Source organism: Homarus americanus, unplaced genomic scaffold, assembly GCF_018991925.1.
Source record: "Homarus americanus isolate GMGI-L3 unplaced genomic scaffold, GMGI_Hamer_2.0 scaffold48406, whole genome shotgun sequence".
Classification (NCBI taxonomy): Eukaryota; Metazoa; Arthropoda; class Malacostraca; order Decapoda; family Nephropidae; genus Homarus; species Homarus americanus.
This window is the reverse complement of record NW_024753828.1, coordinates 3,123,447-3,144,589: the sequence shown is the minus strand read 5'-3', so window position 1 is coordinate 3,144,589 and position 21,143 is coordinate 3,123,447. Positions and strand designations below refer to the sequence as shown.

Here is a 21,143-nt window from a genome sequence, read left to right as displayed (position 1 = left end):
ATTTCTTTGTTGATTGTGTTTGTTGTCAGGGATAATTCATTAATTTCTATATAAATGTATGTAATTCATGATTCACTTGTATAAATAATGGCGCTAGATTTTTACTATTACTAATGAACGTAAGTGGACATCGGATTTGTTCAACAGGTTGGGACGATTTAACTATATCTTGTAAATCACTTTAATCCTGGTGAATTAGTTTATAAATAAACTAATATTAATTTACAATTGAATTATAACTAACAATTTTACGAAGAAATGAGTTTGGCTATGCCTTTTTATTGTTTGCCCGGCTTGTAAATTATTGTACTGTCCCTAATGTATGTATGTATGTATGTATGTATGTATGTATGTATGTATGTATGTATGTATGTGTGTGTGTGTGTGTGTGTGTTGTATAGTTCATAGAAAACAATAAAACTGTACCTACCATGTCTTTGTAAGTCCTGTGGCAGATGTCCCGTTTGTCGTGGTTCATTTCCTCATCAGACAATAAAATCTTCAGCACTTTAGTGTGGCCCCTCGGCCAGGTGAGCTGGTGTCTGGCCGTCCTTGTTAACTACATTGGGGCTGATCAGCTTGAGGAGGAACAGCACAACGTGTGACTGGTTGTTAGCTGCTGCAGCGTGCAGAAGAGTACAGCCAGTCTGGATATTCCTCACTGTTGGACTAGTGAGCTGCACCAAGTCCTCCACCCGCTCTAGGTTCCCCTCCTCCACTGCCTTGAACGCCTCTGTCTAATTAGTATGAAAGTTAATTGTTTTACTGATGGCGAGCGATGTGTTGAGTTGTTAATTCATATTATGGAGAAAAATATCATTTATTGAGAAGAAAATTTCTTATTTCCATGAAAAAATAATTTCTGGTTAAGAGGTAGTTATTCTATATTAATTTTGTTAAGTTGATTCACAAACATATCAATCAAACTTCAATTACATTATAATAAGTGAACGAACTCGAGAAAACTATTCATACTGTTTCAGGAGAGGCGTAGTTAGCTGGAGGAATGTTTGTCTTATTCTTTTTTTGTTGATACAGGAGTAGCACTCACAGTATTAGGCCCGTGACACTTCTTTTTAAGTGATGTGGGTGTGGCGCCACATTTTCTTTTTTGAACCTGTGGGGGAAATGTTTGCTCGAGTGGCAGTGAATTCGTGGTTCCTGCACTCTGGGTAATATCAGTAACTACTTTTGCTGTATCTGGAGATTCATTTGTTTCTTTTCCTTGTCTCCGCTTGTGTAAATCTTTAGATAAATTCGGGTTTCCTTTTATATTCCTGCTCTTCACATCAGCGTCACCAGATAATGTGGTTGATTTTTCATCCTGTGACAGATTCACCGTTTTTTCATTATTTTTGGGGGGGGATAATGCAGACCCCATGGGTGACTTCTCGCCGATCTCAGTGACTGATGTTCCGACAAACGCATCATCTGAGGTTATATCCTTCGGTGTGGTCTTCTGCGTTTGGCCAGGTGGACACAAAAGAAGTTGATTTTCTGACTTTTTGGTTACCTTATTTAGTTGGGCAGGAGCAAGGGCTTCTTTAAGTCTTCTGGATCTTCTTTTCGGTTGTGTTTGACCAGACACAGAAGCCAATGTGTGTTGAGTGTACTTCCTGGTTCGTAGTTTTATGGTTAACTTGGGTATTACAGACGGGTTGTCAGACTTCATTGCTCTTCGGGTTTGAAGAGAAGACTTTAAAGTTTTGTGCAGTGTTTGCTCTTCCTTTTTTGGTAATTACAGGCTTAAGGCGCTTCTTCTTAACTTTCCTGCATTTATCTTCTACAAATTTTTTGTGAAGAGCGCCCATATACCCGGACCTCCAGAACGTCCCTCTGTGTTGCGGCCGGTATAGTCACAGGCAGTGTGCTAGTGGACCTCACACATCTCGATGTCTGGGTAGACACACTCATTCGTATACTACTCGTGGTCCTTCTGTTTATCGATGTTTGAGTCGAGACACACACTGGGGAAGGACTTCGGGATGTTGTATATGTAAGAACCGGAGTTGAGCTTCTAGACCTTCCGCTTGGTGGAGTTTCAATGGAAATAATCTCTGGGGTGGAACTCTCAGACATTCCATTGAACCGTGTTTGAGTAGACATGGTCACTAGTGATAAACTGCCAGATCCTTCTTCTGAATGCCGAGTGTTCACAGGTAATGGAGATGAACTCCTGGATCCCTCAGTGACTGAATGTCTGCTGCTGGTCCAACCTTCTTGTAATATTTGAACATCCGTAGGAACTGATAATGGCTTCCTGTCTCTTCCTTCACCTAAAGTTTCCATGTCCATAGTTACGGAGATGAATTACTGGACTCATCCTCTGACAAGCTTTGTAGATCCACCGTTGCTGATGATGAACTTCGAGTTACTTTTGTAGGTATACGGGTCACTGATGACACTGGTGATGAGACGTTGCATCTGGTCGCCTGTGATGTACTCCTCATCATTTTCAGTGTTTTATCTCTTTCAAGAACCTGCAGAAAAATTAAATAATCCAAATTTATTTTTATCCAATAAATATCCTTTTCAAGCACCAGTGTTTCTTAGATCAGTCTCCCAAGCGAAATATTATTATTGAGATTTTCAAATATGAAACATAAGAATAAACTTAAAATAAAACTAATCAAGTCCTTGACCCTACATTGTGTAAAAACATCTGAGGATTATAAACTGGAAGAGATAAGTGATGCAAATAAGTGAGACTTTTAAAGGGGTGGTTATAATCCGGGTAAAAATAAAGCAATCTGTTTACTATATATTAAAGTTTAAATGAATCTATCATTTGACAAGTTCCACATTGAGTTGTAGAGTTTCTTGATATGAAATTTCCATTCGGAAAATATTTCGATCTCTAGACACATTATGAACATATTATGGTATACAGACACAACCAAGTGATACATGTGAAGGCTACCAAGAGCAAGAGTATTGTTCTTACATTTTATGATGTGTATCAGAAAGTAAATAAACAAATGGCATTTTAAGAGTGGAACCCGGTAGTGATAACATGCATAACGAGGTTTACAGGGGTAAAAGCAAGCTGGTGATACAACTTAACGAGGTGGGCAGATATGAAGTAACTATTAGATATATTAACCGAGTGTGTTAGAGAAGGAATTTGGTGTTAAATTTAACAATGTTTGCCAGAAAAGGAAGAAGTGATACTTATATATTACTAAACCATTAAGATGTCAACATGTCATTCTTGCACATTGGTTTCTACTGCCCTATGCTTTCTCTTATTCTCCTTTATCAGCCTCTCGTACAGTTAGATAAAGGCAAACTACATACCAAAAGAATAATATTTAACAAATTCAGTTTTGTGTACTTTAAAAACCCATTACAAGTATAACTTCAGTACAACTCCTGGTTTCCTGCTCCCTCGTTTAATACTAACTATCGACAGTTACAATCATAGCTCAGTTAACAATTACTGAATGATGGAATATAATCAAAATATAGTGTTGTACCAAAATAGAAGAATAATCAAGCTGCCTCACCTGTTTATTTGCTGTCGAGGATGTCTTGTTCTGTCTAGCTGAACACTCCTCATCGGCTGGCGGTAAATCCGATAAATATCTGTTGTTCTTTCGCAACATAGTCAGCTCTCGTTAGTGACTGGTCTAAGCTGTATTCAGTATCTGTGTCTTTGTTTGATTCCTGGAAATGTGACTGGTTGAGAGGACAAGCTTTCATCGACAATAGGGTTTTGGCTAGACGTCTGATCGAGAGGTGTTTTCAGTGAGACTATTAGCCAGCCTCGGAGACTGATGGCGGCATGATACAGTGTGAGGTTCCTGGGCGCAGATCTTGCTGTTGTCTCTCGCTGTGTCTGGGTTCACATTTAGTGAATGGTTTACTGAGGATATATTGGGTTCTATTAGTATGTGTTTGCTGAGTAAGAGATTGCCCAGCGAAATTTATACTGTTACTTTCTGCAATACATTCTTCATCGGTAACAAGCTGGCTTGCGCTGGACTTTGTGATGTGTCGCGTCACTGATGACTCCTGGGCAAGACTCGAGTCACCTCCTTCAGTACATGGATCCTCGACAAATGTACAGCTCAAACAGGACATTTTCCCTTTATCCATTGTGAAGGTCGTTCCCTGAAGAGAAGAAGACACACTGAACTGATCTAGGCATGAAAAGAATAAATATATATTTCTCATTTCTTTAGAAAGTGTTCTATCATAGTGAATCACTATTGTAACTGGCCGCCACGCCGTGGCCGAAGGAACACTCAACTCGACATAGGTTTTCTGGTCTTGATCTAAGATGTTCACCAATTTCCGTAATTAGGAGTTTCCTCATATACCTCACTCCGTCCTAATTAAAATATATTAAATATCAATTGGAAGGAAGATCATACACCCGCAACATGTAGGAAATTAAACCACGCGTGCAAATCGCAGGGGTGAACTGAGAAAAAGAAAGAAAACAAGACAACTCTAAAGGCAACACTGGACGCACAGAATGCCGAGGAGGTTGAAACACCAACAGGAGGCAGTTAGATTTTATTTGTTTATTTTTCTCTTCTTCCTTTTTAAATAACATTGAATTGCCGTAAGGACACGATCACCTCCATATCTCACTTTACTTGGACTTCAATTAGTAGATGTGATTATTTAGGAAGTCATCCCACTGAGAGGTACATCTCTTGCTCAGATGTAATAAATTGTGCTAGCCCGGTGGATGACACTGGCCATAACAGCCTATACCCAGGCAGTGGAACGGGGCTTTTAAAGGGACCTTGACGCTAAGGCCCTGCAACCAGGACACCGATTAAAAGCAATTATCACATTAATAATAAGGATCAATATTATTATTATTATTATTAATCCGACAATTAAAAGTGTTTCTAATGGACTGAGTGGGCATATGATCCGCCGTTCATAGCAAGATACAGTGTACATAGGGATAGCACATAGATACCAACAACTCGTCGAGGAGAACTGGAAAAACATGGGAAATCAGAAGATGACTCAAACTGTCTTGGAGGGCAACACTGGACGAATGTGGGAGGTTAAAACCAGCAGATGCCAGCTAAATACTGGGTTTTTTATTTTACTTTCATCCTCTTCACCCCCCCCTCTCCTGCAAAAACCACGCGCCAGCAACACGCAGCTACTCTGCCAACACGCAGAAACCTAGGGGCTGCAACACACAGAAACCACACGCCTGCAACACACAGAAATCACTCGCCTGCAACGGACAGAAACGAAACGGCTGCAACACGCAGAAAACACGCAGTTGCAACACACAGAAACCACGCGGCTGCAACACGCAGAAACCACATGCCTGCAACATTAAAGGAGTTAGACCAAACATTTGTAACACTCAAGAGTTAGATCACAAACCTTAAAGACCCAAAGAGTTAGCCCACACACTTACAAGACCCAGGAGATGAGCACACACTACAAGACAGGGGATGAGCACACCCACACAAGAACCAGGGGGGATGACCACACTTACAAGAACCAGGGGGATGACCACACACCCACAAGACCAGGGAGGATGACCACCACACTTACAAGGCCAGGAGGGTGACACACTTACAAGACCCAGGGAGGGTGACCACACTTACAAGACCCCACAGGAGGATGACCACCTTACAAGAACCAGGGGGGATGACCACACACTTACAAGACCCAGGAGATGACCACACACTTACAAGACTTGGGAGATGACCACCACGCCTACAGACCAGGGGGTGACCACACACCCTATAAGACCCAGGGAGGATGACCACACACTTACAAGACCCAGGAGGGTGACCACACACTTACAAGACCCAGGGAGGGTGACCACACACTTACAAGACCCAGGGGTGACCACACCCACAGACCCAGGAGGATGACCACACCACTTACAAGACCCAGGGAGGATGACCACACACCTACAAGACCCAGGGAGGATGACCACACGCATACCGGAGCCAGGGAGGATGACACACACCTACAAGACGACCCAGGGATGATACTTATAAGACCCAGGGGAGGATGACCACACACACTTACAAGACCAGGGAGGATGACCACACACTTACAAGACTCAGGAGGATGACCACACACTTACAAGACCCAGGGAGGATGACCACACCTTACAAGACTCAGGGAGGGTGACCACACACCCACAAGACCCAGGAGGATGACCACATGCTAAGACTCCAGGAGGATGACCACACCTTACAAGACCAGGAGGTGACCACACACTTATAAGACCCAGGAGGATGACCACCTTACAAGACCCAGGAGGATGACCACACGCCTGAACCCAGGAGGTGACCACACATATAAGACCCAGGAGGATGACCACACACTTGCAAGACCCAGGGAGGATGACCACACACCTGGGGCCCAGGAGGATGACCACACACTTACCCCAGGACTCAGGAGGGTGATACACACTTATAAGACCCAGGGAGGATGACCACACTTATAAGACCCAGGAGGATGACACACCACAAGACCCAGGGAGGATGACCACACACTTACAAGACCCAGGGGAGGTGGCCACACGCCCCAAGACCCAGGGAGGGTGACCACACACTTACAGACCCAGGAGGTGACCACACACTTACAAAGACAGGGAGGGTGACCACACACTTATAAAGACCCAGGAGGGTGACCACACACTTACAAGACCCAGGAGGTGACCACACTTATAAGACCCAGGAGGATGACCACACCTTACGGGCCAGGGAGGATGACCACACACCCACAAGACTCAGGGAGGATGACCACACACCTTACAAGACCCAGGGATGACCACACACTTACAGACTCAGGAGGATGACCACACACTTACAAGACCCAGGAGGGTGACCACACACTTACAAGACCCAGGGAGGGGTGACCACACACTTACAAGACCCAGGAGGGATGACCACACACTTACAAGACTCGGGGAGGATGACCACACACTTACAAGACCCAGGGGAGGTGACCACACACTTACAAGACCCAGGAGGGTGACCACACACTTATAAGACCAGGAGGATGACCACACACTTACAAGTGGGAGGTGACCACACACTTACAAGACAGGGAGGATGACCACACACTTACAAGACCCAGGAGGATGACCACACACTTACAAGACAGGAGGATGACCACACACTTACAAGACAGGAGGATGACACACACGCCTGAACCCAGGGAGGGTGACCACACTTACAAGAACTCAGGGAGGATAGGCCACACTTACAAGACCCAGGAGGATGACCACACGCTTACAAGACTCAGGAGGATGACCACACACTTACAAGACCCAGAGGGTGACCACACCCCTGCAAGACCCAGGGGAGGGTGACCCTTACTCTAAGACCCAGGAGGATGACCACACGCTTACAAGACTCAGGGAGGATGACCACACACTTACAAGACCCAGAGGGTGACCACACACTTACAAGACAGGAGGGCCACACACTTATAAGACCCAGGAGGATGACCACACACTTACTGTGGGCCAGGGAGGATTTTACCTTATAAGACCCAGGAGGATGACCACTTATAGCTTGGGAGGATGACCACGCCTAGGGCCAGGGAGGTGATACACACTTATAAGACCAGGAGGATGACCACACACTTACCAAGGCCAGGAGGATGACCACACACTTACAAGACCAGGAGGATGACCACACGCTTACAAGACAGGAGATGACCACACACACCCCTGAACAGAGAGGGTGACCACACTCTTACAAGAACCCAGGGAGGATGACCACACTCTTACAAGACCCAGGAGGATGACCACCCTGCCTAAGACCCAGGAGGATGGCCACACTTACAAGACCCAGAGGGTGACCACACACTTACAAGGAACCCAGAGGGTGACCACACACTTACAAGACCCAGGGAGGATAACCACACTTAAGACCAGGAAGGATGATACCTTACAAGACAGAGAGGATGACCACACATACAAGACCCGGGAGGATGACCACACCACAAGACCAGGGAGGATGACCACACACTTGCAAGACTCAGGAGGATGAGCACACACTTACAAGACCCAGGGAGGATGACCACACACTTACAAAGACCCAGAGGATATTACACACTTGCAAGACCCAGGGATGACCACCTTACCAGGCAGAGAGGATGACCACACCCACAAGACCCAGGAGGATGATACACGCCTACAAGACCCAGGAGGATGACCACCCTTACAAGACAGGGAGGTGACCACACACTCCCATGACCAGGGAGGGAACCACCCTCTTACAAGACCAGAGGATGACCACACTTACAAGACCAGGGGTACACACTTACAAGACCCAGGAGGTGACCACACGCTTACAAAGACCAGGAGGATGAGCCACACACTTACAAAACCCAGGAGGATGACCACACACTTACAAAACCCAGGGATGACCACACACTTACAAGACCAGGAGGATGACCACCACACTTACAAGACTCAGGAAGATGACCACACACACTTAGGGCTTTCAGGAGGTGACCACACCCAAAGACCCAGGGAGGATGACCACCTGCCACAAGACCCAGGGAGGATGACCACACACTTACACTGACCCAGGAGGATGAGCCACACACTTTCAAGGGCCAGGGAGGATGACCACACACTTACAAGACCCAGGGAGGATGACCACACACCCACAAGACCTAGGAGGGTGACCCACACGCTTACAAAGACCCAGGAGGGTGACCACACATACAAGACAGGGAGGATGACCACACCTTACAAGACCCAGGAGGGTGAGCCACACACCTACAAGACCCAGGGAGATGACCACACACCCACCCAGCCTTGGGGAGGATGAAAACACACTTACAAGACAGGAGGATGACCACACACTTACAAGACCAGGGAGGATGACCACACGCTTACAGGCTTGGAAGGGTGACCACACACTTACCGAGGGCCCAGGAGGTGACCACACACCTGGGCCAGGTAGGATGACCACACACTTACAAGACCCAGGAGGATGACCACACACTTACAAGACAGGGATGACCACACACTTACAAGACCTGAGGATGACCACACACTTACAAGACCTGGGGAGGATGACCACACACTTGCAAGACCTGGCAGGATGACCACACACCCCACACAAGACCCAGGAGGACACACACTTACAAGACCCAGGAGGGGTGACCACACGCCTAAGACCTAGCGAGGATGACCACCTGCCCACAAAGACCTAGCGAGGATGACCACACACTTACAAAGACCAGGGGATGACCACCTTACAAGACAGGGAGGATGACCACACATACAAGACCCAGGGAGGATGACCACACACTTACAAGACCCCGGGAGGATGACCACACACCCCAAGACCCAGGAGGATGACCACACACACTTACAAGACCCAGGGAGGATGACCTACCTTACAAGACCCAGGATGACCACACACCCACAAGGGCCAGGGGACCACACCTTACAAGACCCAGGGAGGGTGACCACACACTTACAAGACCTCAGGAGGGATGACCACACATTTACAAAGACCTGGGAGATGACCACACACTTACAAGACCCAGGGAGGACGGCCACACACTTGCGGGCCAGGAGGATGATACACTTACAAGACGGGAGGATGATCACACACTTACAAGACCAGAGGATGACCACACTTACAAGATTGGGAGATGATACACACTTACAAGACAGGGAGGATGACCACACTTACAAGACCCAGGAGGATGACCACACACTTACAGACCCAGGGAGGATGACCACACGCACAAGACCAGGAGGACACACACCACTTACAAGACTCAGGAGGATGACCACACATTTACCAAGACCCAGGAGGATGACCACCCTTACAAGACCCAGGAGGATGACCACACACTTACAAGACCTGGGAGGATGACCCACACACACTTACAAGACTCAGGGTGATACACACTTACAAGACCCGGGAGGATGACCACACACTTACAAGACCTAGCGGATGACCACACTTACAATTACCTGGGAGGTGACCACCACTTACAAGACCTGGCGAGGATGACCACACACCTTACAAGACCCAGAGGATGACCACACACTTACAAGACTGGGAGGATGACCACACACTTACAAGACCCAGGAGGATGACCACACACTTACAGACAGGAGGATGACCACTGCCTAGGGCCAGGAGGCCACACACTTAAAGGCCAGGGAGGATGACCACACTTACAAGGCAGGGGGATGACCACACACCTAAGACCAGGAGGATGATCACACACACTTACAAGACCCGGGAGGATGACCACACATTTGCAGACCAGGAGGATGACCACACACTTACAAGACTTGGGAGGATGACCACACACTTACAAAGACCCAGGGAGGATGACCACACACTTGCCGACCCAGGGAGGATGACCACATAAGCCCAGGAGAATGAGCACACACTTACAAGACCCAGGGAGGATGACCACACACCCACAAGACCCAGGAAGATGACCACACACTTACAAGACAGGAGGTGACCACACACTTACAAGATTGAGGAGGATGACCACACGTTTACAAGACCCAGGGGAGGATGACCACACGTTTACAAGACCAGGGAGGATGACCACACCTGGGCCCAGAGGATGACCACACTTAAGACCAGGGAGGGTGACCACACACTTACAAGACCCAGGGAGGATGACCACACGTTTACCAAGACAGGGAGGATGACCACGTTTTACAAGACCAGGGATGACCACACACTTACAAGACCAGGGAGGATACCACACACTTACAAGACCCAAGGAGGGTGACCACACACTTACAAGACCCAGGAGGTGACCACACCTTACAAGACCCAGGGAGGTACACCTTATAAGACTCAGGAGGATGACCACACACTTACAAGACCCGGGAGATGACCACACACTTACAAGACCTAGCGAGGATGACCACACTGCCTAAGACCTAGGGAGGATGACCACACTTACAAGACTGTGAGGATGACCACACACTTACAAGACAGAGGATGATACACATACAGGAGCCAGGGATGACCACTTACAAGACCCAGGAGGATGACCACCTGCCCTGAACCCAGGAGGATGACCACACACTTACAAGACCCAGGAGATGACCACACACTTAGAACCAGGAGGATGACCACACACTTACAAGACCAGGGGATGACCACACTTACAAGACCCAGGGAGGATGATCACACACTTACAGGAGCCAGGAGGATGACCACACATTACAAGACCCAGGGAGGATGACCACACGCCACAAGACCCAGGAGGATGACCACACACTTACAAGACAGGGAGGATGACCACACACTTACATGACAGGGAGGATGACCACACACCCACAAGACAGGAGAAGATGACCACACACTTACAAGACCCAGGGAGGATGACCACACGCCTGGAGCCAGGAAGATGACCACACACTTACAAGACCTTGGGGAGGTGACCACACACTTACAAGACCCAGGAGGATGACCACACGTTTACAAGACCCAGGGAGGGATGACCACACGTTTACAAGACTGGGGAGGATGACACACACTTACAAGACCCAGGGAGGATGACCACACACCCTAAGACCCAGGGAGGGTGACCACACAAGACCCAGGAGGATGACCACACGTTTACAAGACCCCTGGGGAGGATGACCACACACACAAGACCCAGGGAGGATGACCACACACCTGAACCCAGGAGGATGACCACCACACTTACAAGACCCAAGGAGGGTGACCACACACTTACAAGACCCAGGAGGGTGACCACACACTCTACAAGACCCAGGGAGGTGACCACACACTTATAAGACCCAGGAGGATGACCACACGTTTGCGACCCAGGAGGATGACCACCACAAGACCAGGAGGATGACCACACACTTACAAGACCCAGGGGAGGATGACCACACACTTACAAGACCAAGGAGGGTGACCACACACTTACAAGACCCAGGGAGGGTGACCACCACACTTACAAAGACCCAGGAGGGTGACCACACACTTATAAGACCAGGAGGATGACCACACACTTACAAGACCCAGGGAGGGTGACCACCTAAGACCCAGGGAGGATGACCACACTTACAAGACCCAGGAGGATGACCACACACACAAGACCCAGGAGGTGACCACACACCCTGCAAGGAGCCAGGGGTGACCACACCTTACCTGAACCAGGAGGTGACCACATATAAGACTGGGGAGGATGACCACACGTTTACAGACCCAGGGAGGGATGAGCCACACACTTACAAGACCCAGGAGGATGACCACACTTACAAGCCCAGGAGGATGGGCCACACACTTACAAAGACCCAAGGAGGGTGACCACACACTTACAAGATTGGGAGGTCTTACAAGATATTGGGGGAGGTGACCTACCTTATAAGACCCAGGGAGGATGAGCCACACACTTACAGACCCAGGGAGCCACACACTGGGGCCAGGTGACACGCCTCCACACAAGACCCAAGAGTGAGCACACACTTACAAGACCTTGGGGAGGATGACCACACACTTACAAGGCCCAGGGAGGATGACCACACATGACAGTATGTAACACCTGCGAGGAAGACAACGCTTACACCCATGGGCTACACATACCTGCAACACAGAAGGTTGTCACATACCTGCAACACAGTGTTGTCACACACCTGTAACACCGAGTATTTAAAATCTAAATTCCAGATTCTTGAACATGTAGCCGATGCCAGCACGGCAACACAATTATTGATCAACAAGACAAGAAGAATGTACAGTAGTACCGCTCCCTCCCAGCGCTGTCCACTAACTGAAGGAGCGAGCCTTACCCTAATACCCTTGCATTCCAACGGTGAACATACCACGGCAAGTTATACACACACACACACATATATATATATATATATATATATATATATATATATATATATATATATATATATATATATATATATATATATATATATATATATATATATATATATATATATATATATATATATATACCTAGATCACCGCACCTACAGTGATTTACTTGTATATATATATATATATATATATATATATATATATATATATATATATATATATATATATATATATATATATATATGTGTGTGTGTGTGTGTGTGTGTGTGTGTGTGTGTGTGTGTGTGATTCATTTTTATATAGCATTAGGGTGCTATCACTAATCATGGGGTCCGGACCATCTTGTTACCGAAATGTCTACTGTTGTCAACGAGCGACTGATGACGGTTAAAGTGCAAAATAGAATAGGTTAGGTTAGGTTAGGTTCATAAAATGTAAACTGTTAATATGGAATAAAATTATATAAAAAGTCTCATTATTATTAGTGCTGGGGTCCTAAGGGGGCCTTTGTCCTACACTCCCCGAGCTCCACTGAATCACTCACATCGCGTCTCTATCATCATTACATACGCCACTACACTGTATGCGGAGGATGATATCAAGGGCATCTTTTATGCTGACCTTGATAGAAGATAAGGTTGTACTGCCTTCGGTGCCAGAGTTAGCAATGTTGTGACTTATGGCAGGGAACGAAAGGGGGGAACCTAGTGAACGAGTGTAAGCAATACCGACGGACTCCTCAGCCAGTGTGCTCAATACAGGCGGGCAGCAGATATCAGTGATGACGCATTATGAGGAAACTTTTCTCTCAGGAAGGAATCTGTTAAGGAGGACGCAGGTAACTATGGACAACACTCACACTACTGCAACACAACACTCACTGTTACCGTAAGCAGTAATGAGTAGGATAACCGTTAAATAAATATTATGTTAGGCTGTAAGTCATGTCATGTTTATTAGGCGTACCTGCCCGTATATAGAGTATCGAGTTAATGAAGATACAGAGACAAGGAGTGGGATGGCGTTGTGTGGTAGTAGAGAGGACTTGTCTGTATATAAAACACCTGAGCAGAGAAATGTGTCAGCTCAGGCAGTGCTTGATACCAGCAGCGCCAACACTCTTACCACCTATTCAGTGTGAGGCCTTCAACACCTGTACTTAAGTTTACTCAGGTAGACCGTTTCCATTCTATTGTTTATCGTTGTAAAAACATGAAAATATGACAATTAAACATTTACCTACGTATGATTTATTATTTTAAATACTAAGAATGACGGGTCTTATTATCCCTTAACCGCCCTAAAGGTGATTACACTCACAGTACATCACCACAACACTCACACTCCTGAAACACAACACTCACACTCCTGCAACACAACACTCACAGTACATCAACACAACACTCACACTACTGCAACACAACACTCACACTACTGAAACACAACACTCACACTCCTGCAACACAACACTCACACTCCTGCAACACAACACTCACACTACTGCAACACAACACTACAGTACACATCACCACAACACTCACACTACTGCAACACAACACTCACAGTACACCACAACACTCACACTACTGAAACACAACACTCACACTACTGCAACACAACACTCACAGTACATCACCACAACACTCACACTCCTGCAACACAACACTCACACTACTGAAACACAACACTCACACTACATCAACACAACACTCACACTCCTGCAACACAACACTCACACTACTGCAACACAACACTCACAGTACATCAACACAACACTCACACTCCTGCAACACAACACTCACACTACTGCAACACAACACTCACACTCCTGCAACACAACACTCACACTCCTGCAACACAACACTCACACTACTGAAACACAACACTCACACTACTGCAACACAACACTACAGTACATCACCACAACACTCACACTCCCACACACAACACTCACACTCCCTGCAACACAACATCACACACTGGCAACACAACACCACACTATTGAACACAACACTCACACTACTGCAACACAACACTCACACTACTGCAACACAACACTCACACCACATCATTCCACACTAGGGATACACAGTTCCACTTAACGATCCCACAAACATTGCCCCCCCTCTGCTAGCACATTCCATTCACCCTCACCCACAACAGACTCTTATTCTGACACACACACACACACACACACACACACACATTACATACCCCAGAGAGTGAGTGGGGGGGGACGACCTCACTACCAGCTGATACCTCTGTGCACAGAGCACAACACCTGGCCTCCTCCACCTCATATTTTACCTATTGATCTTACCTCCCACCACACCCTCCTCCCTAAACACACCCCCTCTCTCCTCCACAACACACCCTCCTCCCCAACACACCCTCCTCCTCAACACACCCTCTTCTCAACACACCTCTAACACACCCTCCTCCCAACACACCTCCTCCTAACACACCTCCTTCAACACACCCCCCTCCCCAACACACCCTCCTCCCCAACACACCCTCCTCCAATATACAGTATACCCTGAGTGCGGTGAGAGTCTTCGTGTTTCGTGTTAGGGGACAGTGAGTGTGATGGTGTGAAGGTAGTGATGGTGATAGTAGTAGTCTGAGGGTGGTAGTGTGGAGTTGACAGCTGAGGGCGGCGCTTAGTCACGTTACCACGACTCACTATAGTGGGGGGGGGGGGTTAATTGGTGGACTTAACCTTATCTCATTTACCCATTGTAACAGAGGGTCAGGTTAGGTTAGGTTAGGTTGAGGTGCTTACACATGTCAGGAAGGCAACACTGACAGTATTTATGCCTATCCCAAGCAAAGCCGGACGATAGATAGATAGATAGATAGATAGATAGATAGATAGATAGATAGATAGATAGATAGATAGATAGATAGATAGATAGATAGATAGATAGATAGATAGATAGATAGATAGATAGATAGATATATATATATATTTTTTTTTGCGAAATCGGTTAGTTTGCAAAATTCCAGGAATGCATGCAGGTAATTTTGTGAAATAACTTACAAACAGACAACCTAGACTAACCTAACATTATGGTTAGGTTATGTTAGGATGGTTCGTGTAGATTGATACACAGTTAAGAGGTCCTGTTCTTTTTTTTACATTCGTTAGCCTGTTTGTATGTTATTTCGCAAAATAACGTATATATATATATATATATATATATATATATATATATATATATATATATATATATATATATATATATATATATATATATATATATATATATATATATATATATATATACTTCATTTTTAGTCCATATAACACGCGGACTTTGAACATATAATCAACGACCTCACCAGCAAGGAATCGAACCCTCGACCCCTAGACCCTAGTCCCACCCAGTAGGTCGAGGGTTCGATTCCTTGCTGGTGAGGTCGTTGATTATATATATATATATATAAATATATATATATTTTTTTTTTTGACAGCTCAGAGGTCACTGGGACACAAGTTGAAACTTGTGTCCCAGTGCCTCAGACCTGCTGGCTTCCATCGACAGGTTTTTACCCGGAAGCCTCGGTGTCATTCTGCCTCTATTTTGTACACGGGGAGTTTTTTTTATCTCATTATTTTTAATTGTTGACGTAATAGTGTAATAACTAACCTGCAACATTAAGGGATGTCAACTCCTTCACCACCTTCGAACCAACGGACGTGTATACTACGTTGTCATCCCCGCCACACTGCCTCCATCATACACTGGCAGGTACCCCCCCCAAACTCACTCACCTAAGACAAGCTAGAGCTATATGGTAATTTTAACGAAACAAACATCACTGATCTCAAGGAACAGCTGCTACTATCACAAGATGTGAACTTTCCTACAGACTAGCAAAACATTCTTGATTTTACCTAACAGAAGTAGCAGACCAGTACCTACTGTGGGGTACGTTATGTTTGGGTTCACACTCAGGATGGGATGGAGAAAGGAAACTCACAATGTGCTCTCTGTATACATGTTATATTGGATGTACAATGCAGCTTGGTGCTGGGAAGGCAGCGTGGTTACAAGCGTGATGTAGAGAGAGCTGGTTGGTGAGGATGGTCAGAGGAGGACAGCTTGTGGGTCGCCATGCTCGCCGGCGGGAGCGAGGGCCGCCAGGCAGCGGCGGAGGAGGAGATGTTGCTGGCTGGTTGGTGTAGGTAGAAAGGAGGCAGGTCACCACGAGGTCAGGTCTTAAATAGCGGGGGTAGGCGTGGCTTAGCAGTTGACCCCCGCTCCGTGGGCGGCGCTGGTTGACCCAGACCACGAGGCATACACTGTGGAATTCGCGGGGTCGGCTACTCAGCGACAAACAGCGTTTGTAGGGGAGAAATCCACTACACTACCACCGCAACTAATGCCTCCTATCGGGTGTAGTACACATCACACCTATCAGTGTTTTGGTCTCCTGCTCCCATGGCCAACCACGTGAAGAGCCCTTACATCAATACTTACAGGTCGGTTACTGGCTTTACAACGCGTCTTTTCGGGCAGTGGATAGTTCAGTATCCCTGGACTGTAGTAGTAGGTATAGATGGCATAGACATCAAATGGACAAATTATAACTACACTAACACGGAAGCTCACCACCACTTCCCTAATAATTCCATCAGATCATACCCAGCCGACCTGAATTGGATCACACCTCGGATCAAAAGACTTATGCAGCAGCGAAACAAAGCCTCTTATATCAACGGCAACATCTGCTACAGCGCACCTCATCAATTCTCAGCAATTCGGCAACAAGAAAAACGTAAGACACCTGTGGTTGTCACCATTATTGACTTCACCAAGGCTTAGGACTGAGCATTACATTTGGAGCCCATTAAAATTGGGATCCAGTTATTTACGGCGAACAAATTTATTGGCAAAGCTTGGAGTACAGTTTGTCTATTGTGAGTAATTCAGTCAGGTCTTGACACTGAGGGTGCTATCACTTCTCACTGCCATGCAGGACAGAGGTTCATACACAAAGATATCGATCATATTCATTAATAATATAGGTCATATTCATGTGGGTGATATCACTGCTCACTGCCACGCAGGACAGTGGTTCACATATAGTACAAGTCATATTCTATTTCAGGACTAATCAGTACTGAAATTAGTACGTACTTACTGGGATTGAGACCCGTTATTACTAAGGTCCAGTTTCAATGGTTAGGTTTGTTACCAATTAGGGCTGGTACCTGTTTTACGAATCAACAGCTGATAGAGTGAACATGACACCTCCAAAACACGAAGCAGATTAGCTAATAGCCTATAACCGTGAGGGCAAACTTTTTCGGAGTGAGGGTTGTAAACTCTTGGAACAATCTACCAGAGAGTGTTGTGACGGCACCGAGTGTGAGCTCTTTCAAGAGAAGACTTGACCAACACTGGAGCGGGTTCAGGTACATTCAGGAGCCGGTGCATGCCCAGTATTTGCCAACAGTGCGTGACAGAGACGTGACCGATCGCCCGGGCGGCTAGCGAGCCGACCTTTTGGTGAAGAATATAAAGGAAAAGAGACGTGACCGATCGCCCAAGCGGCTAACAAGCCGATCAGTGGCGAAGAGGATAAAACAAAAACAAAACATGACAGCATGGTGAGGGTCATTTTATCTCAGTGTAGCAAGAACTTTCCAGGAGAGATACAGATGCCTCTAAAACAGGTCAGTGTGATCACTGTACCCACTTGAATGGAAGAGGCGAGGCACTGCCGGGAAGAAGGTGGAAAGGGGAGGACTCCGATGATCTCATAAGGGGAGAGGGAGACTTTCATATAGACAGCGACGGGACCCCAGGTGACCATAAACACAGTGAAAGTTTAAGGAGTGGGTCCGACGTCCACGTGAACGAGTGGGGGCATCACGTTGACTTATTGATAAGGGAGTGTATTAGCCCCCATCTAACAGACAGTAATACTTATATAAATGTGGGTTATATACATTAGGTTTATATAATTACATCACCCATGTTATATATGTGTATGTTTATAGCTGCCTTTATTGATTATATACATTATATATTATGTTACTTCTTACCAAAGTTAGAATGTGTTTAGGCCTGTGTAATCACGAATGTGTTCGGCACGTGGTAAACAACAATAAACGACCTGAGTAAGAGTCAGCATGTGGCTTCTCATTTTCCCATTAAATCATGTAAGATACTACAACCCACTGTAATTTTCCTATGATCAGTGAGCAGACATGCATTGATCATGTGATAGGACATTTCCACTGCATTGTCGTCTCTAGACGACACAGTCAGTAATTAAGTTGTGTTCTGACCTCACTAGAGGAAAGGTCAGGGCTGCTTAGCTCTGCTCCCGGGGATAATTATCAGATATGGCTAGTGCTACTGGTGAACGGGGTTACGCCCTTCTGTGGGCCGAGTTACAGAATACCAAGGAAAAACGCCTGAAATTAGAGTTAGAAAACTTGAAATTAAAAGAAGAGATAGCAAGGATGAAAGATACGAGACAAGGAAAGCCGGTGAAGGACGATAACTCTGGGGAATGGAAGGTTTGTGAGGAGAGGGATGACCAAACTGGTGGTGAAGAAACACACCAAGGATACGTCAACAACAGCTAAGTGTACCAACTCGTTTAGTCCCTTGATAGATGAATTGGACGTTAGTACAATCAGGGACAGGGCTGACAAGGAAGGTATAAAAACTTTAATTGTTGGTGACTCACAGGTAAGGTACCTGGACAGAGCCTTTTGTGGTAAAAATAAAAATAGAATGAGAGTGTGTTTGCCAGGGGCTGGGGTGGGGGATACAGTTGACAGGATGGACAATATCTTGTCTGGTAATGGGAATAAACCCATTATCTGCCTCAGTGCAGGAGGCAATGATATTGGCCGGTGTAGGAGTGAAGAGCTTCTTGATAAGTTCAAGACAGCTATAGATCGTATTAGGACTAAGGGAGGGATCCCTATCATATGCGGTGTCCTGCCTAGAAGGAGAGTTAGCAATGAATGGTTGTCAAGGGTAGTTGGTGTCAACGGCCGTCTTGACGGATATTGCAAGTCAATATCAGTCCCATTCACTGACAACTGGAACAACTTCTACGGCAGAAGGGACCTTTATGCTAGGGATGGGGTGCACCTGTCTCGGGAGGGGGTGGCAACCCTGGCTGGGTCTCTAGAGGGGGCAGTTCAAAAGAAATAGAAGTCTTTAAACTGCTAGGGGAGCATATGGGCACGGGGGTGGAGGAGACTGCACTGGAAGCGGGTAAACAAAGTGAAAGATTACAGGGAAATGGTGCTAGGAATGATGACAAAACTAAATTAGACAGGGAGTTTAAACCAAAACGCGGTAAAGGCAGGACTCAGAACACGACTAACTTAAATGTCTACTATGCGAACAGTAGAAGTATGAGAAACAAAATGGATGATATTGGGGCCTTGGTATGTACCGAAAAAATCGATATAATAGCATTCACTGATACATGGATCAACCTAGACTCACGTGAGTTACCGGTCGAATACCAAATTGCGGATTACAAATTGTTCCATACTGATAGGCCGTCCAGGAAAGGAGGCGGAGTAGCCATCTATGTCAGGGATAATCTGAAGTGCGAAATAAATATGGAAATAAAAACTGAGCAGAATACAGAAACAATTTGGATGGAATTAATCGACGGTAGGGGAAAAATTAATCATAGGAGTAATATATAGACCCCCCCAATCTTGATAAGAGTTAATGAGCGACTTACCTGGGATGAAATGTGCAGGGCTTCCATACACAACAAAGTCTGTATAGTAGGCGATTTTAACCTTGGCCAAATAGACTGGACTGACCTTACCGGTAACTCAGTATCAGAGGATTTCCTCGAAACGATCCAGGACTGTTTCCTAAGTCAACAGAGACCGAACCCACCCGGAGTAATAATATACTCGATTTAGTTCTGTCGAACAGAGAAAACCTCATTAGCAATGTCGAGGTAGGGAACGAACTTGCAAACAGCGATCACAAAGAAATTAGATTCCAGTTAGATTTTCAGGTCAGACGTAAAGGGAATTCCATTAAAGTCCCAGATTTCAGAAGGGCATACTTTGATAGTTTAAAGAGGCAGCTGAGAGAGGGGGTGTCTCGCTTGGATGTGAACCAAGATGACACCGACCTGATAACGAGATCTGAGATTGCCAAGTTCCACAACAATTTAAATAACGAGTTACTTAATGCACAAAGGCAGAACATACCATACAAAAAACTCAGATCAGACAACAATGACCCTAAATGGATAAATAATTATTTAAAGAACATTATTGGCCAAAGGAAGGCTATAGGTAGAAGGATAAATCGTGGCGAATTTTACCTCCGG

At 45.9% G+C, this 21,143-nt stretch overlaps 2 long non-coding RNA genes across 4 annotated transcripts; both read right to left on the bottom strand.

Moving 5' to 3' along the window:
* Positions 1-412: 412 nt before the first annotated feature.
* LOC121855520 lies at positions 413-20,913 on the bottom strand. 3 transcript variants are annotated; one of them, XR_006086803.1, is made up of 4 exons: positions 20,874-20,913; positions 3,507-4,113; positions 976-2,480; positions 413-737 (listed from the first exon to the last, which is right to left on the bottom strand). It is a non-coding gene; the product is annotated as an uncharacterized LOC121855520 (long non-coding RNA). The 3 variants fall into 3 exon arrangements; XR_006086802.1 differs by lacking the exon at positions 20,874-20,913 and adding an exon at positions 20,535-20,576; XR_006086801.1 differs by lacking the exon at positions 20,874-20,913 and adding an exon at positions 12,584-12,758.
* On the bottom strand, positions 6,001-10,782 carry LOC121855521. Its single transcript, XR_006086804.1, has 3 exons — positions 10,712-10,782; positions 9,337-9,361; positions 6,001-6,106 (listed from the first exon to the last, which is right to left on the bottom strand). It is a non-coding gene; the product is annotated as an uncharacterized LOC121855521 (long non-coding RNA).
* Positions 20,914-21,143: the final 230 nt, after the last annotated feature.